A 10,622-nucleotide genomic window follows, 5' to 3' on the forward strand; every position below is an offset into this window, starting at 1 on the left:
TTGCGCCATTGGCGCAACCGGGTCATCTAGTTACCATTAACATGAAAAGTGACATTGCCTTTGTTACAATCAATAACAGCCCCTGTAGAATTAAGAAAAGGTCTTTCAAGAATAATAGACATACTATCATCCTCGGGAATATCAAGAATAACAAAGTCTGTTAAAATAATAACGTTTGCAACCACAACAGGCACATCCTCACAAATACCGACAGGTATAGCAGTTGATTTATCAGCCATTTGCATAGATATTTTGGTAGGTGTCAGCTTATTCAAGTCAAGTCTACGATATAAAGAGAGAGGCATAACACTAACACCGGCTTCAAGATCATATAAAACAGTTTTAATATAATTTTTTTAATGGAGCAAGGTATAGTAGGTACTCCGGGGTCTCCAAATTTCTTTGGTATTCCACCCTTAAAAGTATAATTAGCAAGCATGGTGGAAATTTCAGCTTCCGGTATCTTTCTTTTATTAGTAATGATATCCTTCATATATTTAGCATAAGGATTTGTTTTGAGCACATCAGTTAATCACATACGCAAAAAGATAGGCCTAATCATTTCAGCAAAGCGCTCAAAATCCTCATCATCCTTTTTCTTGGATAGTTTTGGAGGAAAAGACATGGGTTTTTGAACCCAAGGTTCCCTTTCTTTACCATGTTTCCTAGCAACAAAGTCCCTTTTATCATAACGTTGATTCTTTGATTGTGGGTTATCAAGATCAACAGCAGGTTCAATTTCTACATCATTGTCATTACTAGGTTGAGCATCATCATGAACATCATCATTAATATTTTCACTAGGTTCATGTTCATTACCAGATTGTGTTTCAGCATCAGACATAGATATATCATTTGGATTATCAGGTGGTTCAGCAATAGGTTCACTAGAAGTTTGCATAGTTCTATCATTTTTCTTCTTCTTCTTTTTAGAAGAACTAGGAACATCAATATTATTTCTTTGAGAATCTTGCTCGATTCTCTTAGGGTGGCCTTCAGGATACAAAGGTTCCTGAGTCATTCTACCAGTTCTAGTAGCCACTCTAACAGCATAATCATTTTTCTTACTATTCATTTCACCAAGCACCTCTTTTTGAGCCTTAAGTACTTGTTCTACTTGAGTGGTAACCATAGAAGCATGTTTGCTAACAAGTTTAAGTTCACCTTTAATATTAGCCATATAATCACCCAAGCGTCTAATCATATAAGCATTTTCTTTCAATTGTCTACCAAAATAAGCATTGAAGTCGTCTTGCTTAAACATAAAGTTATCAAACTCATCCAAGCACTGACTAGCAATTTTAGTAGGAGGGACTTCAGCTTTATCATATCTATAGAGAGAATTTACCTTTACTACCTATGTCGGGATATCGGGATCAGGAGGTTCTTCAATAAATAAAGAATTGAGATCATATGTTTCTTCAACAGGTGGTATATTTAGACCATGTATTTCTTCAATAGGAGGTAAATTCTTAACATCTTCAGCTTTAATACCTTTTTCTTTCATAGATTTCTTTGCCACTTGCATATCTTCGGGACTGAGAAATAGAACACCTCTCTTCTTCGGAGTTGGTTTAAGAGTAGGCTCAGTAATTGGAGCAGGAGCTGGCTCAGGAGGTGCCCAATTATTTTCATTTGTCAACATATTATTCAATAGAATTTCAGCTTCATCCGATGTTCTTTCCCTGAAAAGAGAACCAACACAACTATCCAGGTAATCTCTGGAAGCATCGGTTAGTCCATTATAAAAGATATCAAGTATTTCAGGTTTCTTAAGAGGATGATCAGGCAAAGCATTAAGTAACTTGAGAGGCCTCCCCCAAGCTTGTGGGAGACTCTCTTCTTTAATTTGCACGAAGTTGTATATTTCCCTCAAAGAAGCTTGTTTCTTATGAACAGGGAAATATTTAACAGAGAAGTAATAAATCATATCCTGGGGACTACGCACACAACCAGGATCAAGAGAATTAAACCATATCTTAGCATCACCCTTTAATGAGAACGGAAATATTTTGACTATATAGAAGTAACGCGATCTCTCATCATTAGTGAACAGGGCAGCTCTATCATTTAACTTAGTAAGATGTGCCACAACAGTTTCAGATTCATAGCCATAAAATGGATCAGATTCAACCAAAGTAATTATATCAGGATCAACAAAGAATTCATAATCCTTATCAGGAACACAGATAGGTGAAGTAGCAAAAGCAGGGTCGGGTTTCATTTTATCTCTAAGTGATTCTTTGTTCCATTTAACTAATAACCTCTTAAGCTCATATCTATCTTTGCAAGCTAAAATAGCGGCAGAAGATTCCATATCAAAAAGATAGCCCTTAGGAATAACATGCATATTTTCATCATCACTATCATCATCATATTCAGATTCAATAATTTCTTTTTCTCTAGCCCTAGCAATTTGTTCATCAAGAAATTCACCAAGGGGCACAATAGTATCAGGCATAGAAGCAGTTTCATCACAAGTATCATGCATAGCAGAAGTGGCATCATCAATAACATGTGACATATCAGAACGAATAGCAAAGCAGGTGTAGATATCGCAAACTTACTTATAACAGAAGGTGAATCAAGTGCAGAGCTAGATGGCAGTTCCTTATCTCCCCTCGTAGTTGAGGAATAGATCTTGGTTTTTGGATCTCTCAAGTTCTTCATAGTGTCCAGCAGATATAAATCCCAAGTGACTCAAAGAATAGAGCTATGCTCCCCGGCAATGGCGCCAGAAATTGGTCTTGATAACCCACAAGTATAGGGGATCGCAACAGCTTTCGAGGGTAGAGTATTCAACCCAAATTTATTGATTCGACACAAGGGGAGCCAAAGAATATTCTCAAGTATTAGCAGCTGAGTTGTCAATTCAACCACACCTGGAAACTTAGTATCTGCAGCAAAGTGTTTAGTAGCAAAGTAATATGATAGTGGTGGTAGTGGCAACAAAAGTAAAGACAGCAAAAGTAATGTTTTTGGTATTTTGTAGTGATTGTAACAGTAGCAGCGGGAAAGTAAATAAGCGTAAACCAGTATATGGAAAACTCGTAGGCACCGGATCAGTGATGGATAATTATGCCGGATGCGGTTCATCATGTAATAGTCATAACATAGGGTGACACAGAACTAGCTCCAATTCATCAATATAATGTAGGCATGTATTCCGTATATAGTCATACGTGCTTATGGAAAAGAACTTGCATGACATCTTTTATCCTACCCTCCCGTGGTAGCGGGGTCCTATTGGAAACTAAGGGATATTAAGGCCTCCTTTTAATAGAGAACCGGAACAAACATTAGCACATACTGAATACATGAACTCCTCAAACTACGGTCATCACCGGGAGTGGTCCCGATTATTGTCACTTCGGGGTTGCCGGATCATAACACATAGTAGGTGACTATAGACTTGCAAGATAGGATCAAGAACTCACATATATTCATGAAAACATAATAGGTTCATATATGAAATCATGGCACTCGGGCCCTAGTGACAAGCATTAAGCATAGCAAAGTCATAGCAACATCAATCTCAGAACATAGTGGATACTAGGGATCAACCCTAACAAAACTAACTCGATTACATGATAAATCTCATCCAACCCATCACTGTCCAGCAAGTCTACGATGGAATTACTCACGCACGGCGGTGAGCATCATGAAATTGGTGATGGAGGATGGTTGATGATGACGACGGCGACGAATCCCCCTCTTCGGAGCCCCGAACGGACTCCAAATCAGCCCTCCCGAGAGGTTTTAGGGCTTGGCGGCGGCTCCGTATCGCAAAACGTGATGATTTCTTCTCTTTGATTTTATTCTCTCCAAACGCAAATATATAGAGTTGGAGTTGGCGTTGGAGGGCATCCAGGGGGCCCACGAGGTAGGGGGCGCGCCCTGGGGGGGGGGGCGCCCCCACCCTCGTCGACAGGGTGTGAGCCCCCTGGTCTTCATCTTTGGCAAGGATTTTTTTATTTTTTCTAAGATGTTCCGTGGAGTTTTAGGTCATTCCGAGAATATTTGTTTTCTGCACATAAAACAACACCATGTCAATTCTGCTGAAAACAGCGTCAGTCTGGGTTAGTTCCATTCAAATCATACAAGTTAGAGTCCAAAACAAGGGCAAAAGTGTTTGGAAAAGTAGATACGATGGAGACGTATCACCTGCACCGAGGGGCGAGGACCGCCGGCCTTGTAGACGAACAGATCTGCCGGGGGCTCCCGGCAGCAAGTCCGGCTCGGGTTGGAGATGTCGAAGAGGACGATTTCCTTGAATTTTTTCTGCGGGTTGAGATGTCGAAAAGGACGAGGTTGTTGTCGGTTACCCGGAGGAAGGCATAGGCGGGCGGGGTGTCTAAGGCAATTGGAGGTCCCTCCGGCAAGTGGAGGTTGAGGTACGAGATCCCTTTTTGAGGAGCCGTGAGGGTGAAGGTCACGTAGCAGGAGGGGCCGCCGTCCATGTCGACCGGAGCGGCGGTCTTGTTCTTGTCGACAGCGACACGAGCAGCTTCTGGGCTGTTGTAGCAGAGGGTGTTGCCCTTGCGGTCCAGCACCACCCAATCGGGGAGGACGACGGTGTCCTCCTCCAGCTCCGGCGTGCCTCCGGTGTCCATGGCGATCGGCGATGGGAATAAAGCAGCCGCCGCCTCCCTAACCTAAACCTAGGTTTGCTTTGCGTGGGGAACGGATTGACGGGAAGGAAGGAAGGGCGATAGACTCAAGTTCTTTTTTTGAGAGAAGGCTACAGACTCTATAAAACTAGGGACAGCTCATTGGGCCAGGCAAACCAAGTGGGCCATCTCATTGGTCCCCCGTTCTACTTTCTGAGTTTTCTCTCCCCTACCCCTTCCCGCCGAGTCCTCTCTGTCTTCTGACGGGAGCGACGCCTAGCCTCGTTCTCCTCCCATCGGGCGACGAACTAGCGGCGGGGGTTTTGGTTAGGGTTAGGTCACACAGCCCGGTTGTTTTTCCACTTTCGGGCAAGGGAATCAAGAAGATGGCGGCAGAAGCTTCAGGATCGGGTGATCCGGACGATCTGGCTGCTATGATGAAGGAGCTGGGCCTCTCTGAGGAGGATTTGGATGATGTGGTGATCGACCAACAATCTGTGCCGCTGGAAGCGACCAGATGGATGGCGGTGGCTAGGGTGAACACTGAAAAACAGTACAGCCAATATTGGTTCTATAGAAACATGTGTGCGGCCTGGAACCTTGCTCAAAAGGTCAATATACGCCCCCTGGAAGACAACCTATACACTCTCCAATTTTCTTGTCTAGGGGATTGGGAGCGAGTAATGATGGACGGACCCTGGGCTTTTCGAGGGGATGCGGTGGTGATTGCACCATATGATGGCTTCTCCAAGCCGTCCTCTATCAAGCTGGATCGGTTGGAAATTTGGGCTCAGATCCACGACTTCCCGGATGGCTATGTATCCCAGATCCCATTGCTTGCATCGAAGCTAGGCGACTTCGTATACGCTGAACCAGCATCGCATGATTTTGAAGGTAATTTCCACCGGGTGTAGGTCAAGATTGATGTAGGGAAACCCCTAAAGAATGTTGTGTCATTGAAAGTAAGAGAAAAGAGAATGATCTTCCGGGTGAAGTACGAGCGCCTTCCAAACTGGTGTGCGGTTTGCGGAAGGTTGGGACACCTTTACAAGGAGCATGGCGATGGTGTGCATCCACCATCTGCACTTGTGTTCAAGAGTCTTAAGGCAGAGTGGTCAATGGGCGCAGGGTCAGGACCGGGGAGAGCAAGAAGCGACAGCAGGGGAAAGGCCAAAGGTTCAGGACAGCAAGCACCAAACAATCCAGATAGGGATGAACACATGGTTGATGCGGATGGAAACATAAAATGCATTCGAGTCTCAAATGCCATAGCCAACATACAGAGGGGGTTCAAGACGACGACTAAGGGGGCAGAATTACTTGCTCTACCCTCACCACAGCTGCTAGTGAGCCCGCCCCCAAAGCAGGATCCTAAGCGTGCTCGGATGGAGTCAATGACAGAACAAGGGAACCAGAGTCAGAGTATCATCAAGCAGTTGGGCAGTAGCTCGGAAGGAAAATCGGCGGGCTCCCGTGAGGAGTACCGCCGGGCTCAATGAGTATCCTAAGTTGGAACTGCCACGGTGTGGGCAAAGCCGCGACAGTTCGAGAACTTCGCGAACTAGTGAAGAGATTTGTCCCTACCCTACTTTGTATTGTCGAAACTCAACTTGATAGAGTACGGGTAGAAAATTTAACAAGCACTTTGGGCTTTGATAATTCTTTTGCTATTAGTAGTAATGGCCGGAGTGGCGGCCTCGGTATCTTTTGGAACAATCCAATAAAAGTTGAAATTTTGGGTTACTCAGTGTATCATATAGATTGCTCCGTCGACGAACCAGGTCATGATAAATGGCGAGCATCTTGTTTCTATGGGGAGGCCAGGACACACTTGAGACATCAAACGTGGGACACCATGAAGGGAATAGCAAGTTCAAGTGACCTTCCATGGGTATGCATAGGCGACTTCAATGAAGTGCTACGTCCGGAAGAACATGAGGGAATAGGAGAACGTAGCAATGCGCAGATCCAAGGGTTTTGAGATGTTGTTGATGTTTGCATGCTTATGGATGTAGGCTATGATGGTAATTTCTGAACTTTCGAAAAAAGAGTAGCAGGTGGCACTTACACTAGGTGCAGGTTGGATCGGGCCCTAATATCGGCTGAGCTGAGTGCTCGGTATCCGGAGGCCAACCTGAAACCTGAAACAGCAGCTGGCTCCAATCACTGTCCTATTTTGTTCAGCTTGAGAGGCGACTTGGGGCGTCCGCATGCGAAACCCCCTTTCAGATATGAGGTAATGTGGGAGGCGCATGAGCACTAGCGTGACATAATCATCGAGCAGTGGAGCGATGACCAGAAGCCGGTAACCATGGAAGGGCTTAAGGAAAAACTTGTGGGATTATCAAACAATCTGGGAAGGTGGAACAAGGAGACCTTTGTGTCAGTCCGGAAGGAGATCAAGCACTTAAACTCGGAGCTACATCGACTTCGAGGTGAGCCAGATAGGGTGGGGCCGACGCATGCAGAACTCAAGATCAGCGAGAGACTCGTTGAGCTATACCATCAGGAGGAGATGATGTGGCGTCAGCGGTCACGCATAGAATGGCTAGCTGTGGGCGACAAGAACACGAGGTTTTTTCATATGAGAGCTAGCCAGAGGAGGAAGAAAAATATGATCAAAGCATTATCCAACTCCCTAGGCGTCTTGGTTGATGACAAAGCAACACTTAAGAGCATGGTGTTTGATTTCTATAGAGATTTGTACTCATCGGAAGGGGTCAATGGAATTGATCAAGTGTTGCAACATGTGCCAGTCAAAGTAACAACAGCAATGAATGAACAACTATTGGCACCCTACACAAATGAGGAAGTGAAAGTAGCGCTCTTTCAGATGTTTCCCACAAAATCCCTGGGGCCGGATGGCTTTCCTGCTCACTTTTATCAGCGGCATTGGGACTTATGTGGGGAGGAGGTTACAAGGGCGGTTTTGAGAATCGTCCGAGGGGAGGAGAGCGCTGAATGTGTGAATGACACGGTCTTGGTGCTTATACCCAAGGTGATAAATCCAACCCTGCTTACTCAATTCCGTCCTATAAGCTTATGTAATGTCATCTACAAAATAGCGTCAAAGGTTGTTGCGAACATGCTGAAATTGGTACTACCAGACATCATTTCCGAAGAGCAGTCAGCTTTCGTTCCAGGTAGACAAATAACTGACAATATCATATGCGCATATGAGTGTTTACACTTTATGAAACGCAGCAAGGCGAAGTCCAACATCTTTTGCGCTTTAAAACTAGATATGATGAAAGCTTACGACAGGTTGGAGTGGTCTTATCTTCAAGCAATTATGATCAAGCTGGGTTTCAACCAACACTGGGTGAACATAGTCATGGGGATGATCAGTTCAGTATCGTTTTCGGTTCAGTTTAATAGAGAAAGACTTGAGAGTTTTTTGCCTTCACGTGGCATCCGTCAGGGAGACTCGATCTCCCCCTACCTCTTCTTGATCGCAGCAGAGGGCCTTTCGTGCCTTTTAAAAACTAGTTCTCAATCATCAGCACTCAGTGGGATAAAGGTGGCACCCACAGCTCCGGCTGTCAACCACCTTCTCTTCGCCGATGATAGCATGTTGTTGTTCAAGTCAAGTGTGCAGGGGGCGACTGAGGTGTCAAACATGTTGGATATATACTGTAATGCTTTCGGACAGAGGGTTAACCACAGTAAGTCATCTATTTTCTTCAGTAAGGGGACCCCCCAACTAGTCAGCGATAGCATCAAAAACACGCTCAACGTCCAGAATGAATCTCTGAGTGATCGATATTTGGGTATGCCAACTGAAGTGGGCTAGTCAAAGATGGGAACTTTCAGATACCTATGAGATAGGGTTTGGGAGAAGGTGACAGGCTGGATGGAGAATCTCCTATCGACAACAGGCAAGGAGGTACTTATTAAGGCGGTGGCCCAAGCTCTGCCGATTTACTCTATGGCCTGCTTCAGACTCCCCCATGGCCTGTGTGACAACATCACGAAAATTATACGCCAGTTCTGGTGGGGTAGTAAGGCAGGCAGAAGAAAACCCAACTGGGTGGCGTGGGATGTCATGACAAGGCCAAAACATTTGGGCGGTCTGGGCTTTCGTGACATGGAAATTTTCAACCTTGCGCTGCTTGCGAGGCAAGCCTGGAGAGTACTTACAGAACCGGACTCCCTAAGCGCCAGAATATTAAAGGCTGCATACTTTCCTGAGACCACTTTGCTCGAAGCTCAACTTGGCGGCAGACCATCTCAGATTTGGAGGGCGGTTTTGGATGGACGGGACATGCTTAAGCTTGGGATCATACTTCGCATTGGGAATGGGCAAACCACGCGTATTTGGAGTCACAACTGGCTTCCAAGACATGGCATGATGAGGCCAATCACATCCAAGATCCCAACGCCTCCGGCGACGGTCTCGGAGCTGATCATAGTTGCTACTGCCACTTGGAACGAAGCACTAGTCCGGGAGGTATTTTTGCCAATCGATGCTGAGGCAATACTGAGCAAACCACTTTGTACAAGAAACATTCCTGACTTCTGGGCATGGAGTGCGGAGAAGAAGGGTGGTTTCTCAGTCCGATCGGCCTACAGACTGATCATACAGACAAAGATCGTTAGGGAGGCGTGGATAGATGGGGAGGAGGGAACCTCGGCTACTGGGCATGATAGTAGCTCGTGGTCGTCGCTTTGGGCAGCCCATCTACCCCCAAAGATCAAACAATTTCTGTGGAGACTAGCAAGAAGCTCCATCCCGACTGCAGATGTTCTGGCTCACAGAAACATGAGTGCCTCTGAAGCTTGCAGGCTATGTGGCACACGGGACTCTTGGCGCCATACAATGTTAGACTGCACTAACGCACGATACATCTGGGCACTTTCTGACGGAGATTTAGTTGATAAGCTGAGCCAATACAGTGATGAGGACCCGAGGCAATGGCTGTTTGCCCTGAATGAGGCACTAGATGAGCAACAGTTTATGCTGTTGGCATGCACACTATGGGCTATCTGGAGTGCGAAAAGGAAAGCTGTCTATGAGGATATACATTAATCTCCAATGTTTACACACATGTTCATCCAACGATATATTTCAGAGTTTCAGACTCAGAAAAGGGCTCCTACAGAGAGAACGCCTGGCCAGGTGAATCAAAGACCCAAGCAATGGCTTAAGCCACCACGTAATATGTCAAAGATTAATGTGGATGCAGCAGTTGCAGAAAGGTGCGGCGTGGGAACCATTGCAACTATAACAAGAGACGAGCATGGCTCGTTCTTGGGGGCGTCTACACTGGGCTTCATGTCGATCACCAACCCGACCATCCTGGAAGCTTTGGCAGTGAGGGAAGCACTAGCATTGGCGGAAGATCTGAATTTGCAGTCAATACATGTTGCCTCCGATTGCAATGAGGTGATAGATAGCATCAAGGAGAAGAACAGGGCGGAATATGGAGCGATCGTGCATGAAATCATAGCCCACTCTAGTAGTTTTTATTCCTGTAATTTCGTTCATGAGTTTAGGAGCTCCAATATAGAGGCTCACAATTTAGCAAAGCATGCTCTGAAACTCGGGGTCGGCCGCCGTGTGTGGTTAGGTCACCCTGGAAACCTCTCTTTCGTCCCGGCTCAACTGGTGACGACATAATAAAGCTTTGCGGATTGTCTCAAAAAATAATCCAATGCAAAAAGAGAAAAATAATGTTGTTCGGTTTTTGCGGGGAGAAAAATGATTTTGTTCAACATTTCTCTCAAAAAAAATTATTGTTCAACAAAACCACCTAGGCCTTTTAACAACAGAAATATTAACTGGCGAATATTCCTTGGGAGGAGGATAGGTAACGAATGTTTTTTATGGTATTTTTAGGTGATAGATAATGGCAAATTCTACCCTTTTGCCGCAAATTTTTCTTCTTTCTAGAGATTGCCATGTGCCTCTCAAGAAATTTTCAACCTCTCAAACATAAAATGGCAGCAAGAACATTAGCAAATGCCACCTCTTCCAGCGATCGTTCGCTGGCTATTTGGGTCCTTTTGATA

The sequence above is a fragment of the Triticum aestivum genome, chromosome 5A, assembly GCF_018294505.1.
Source record: "Triticum aestivum cultivar Chinese Spring chromosome 5A, IWGSC CS RefSeq v2.1, whole genome shotgun sequence".
In the NCBI taxonomy this organism is placed as follows: Eukaryota; Viridiplantae; Streptophyta; class Magnoliopsida; order Poales; family Poaceae; genus Triticum; species Triticum aestivum.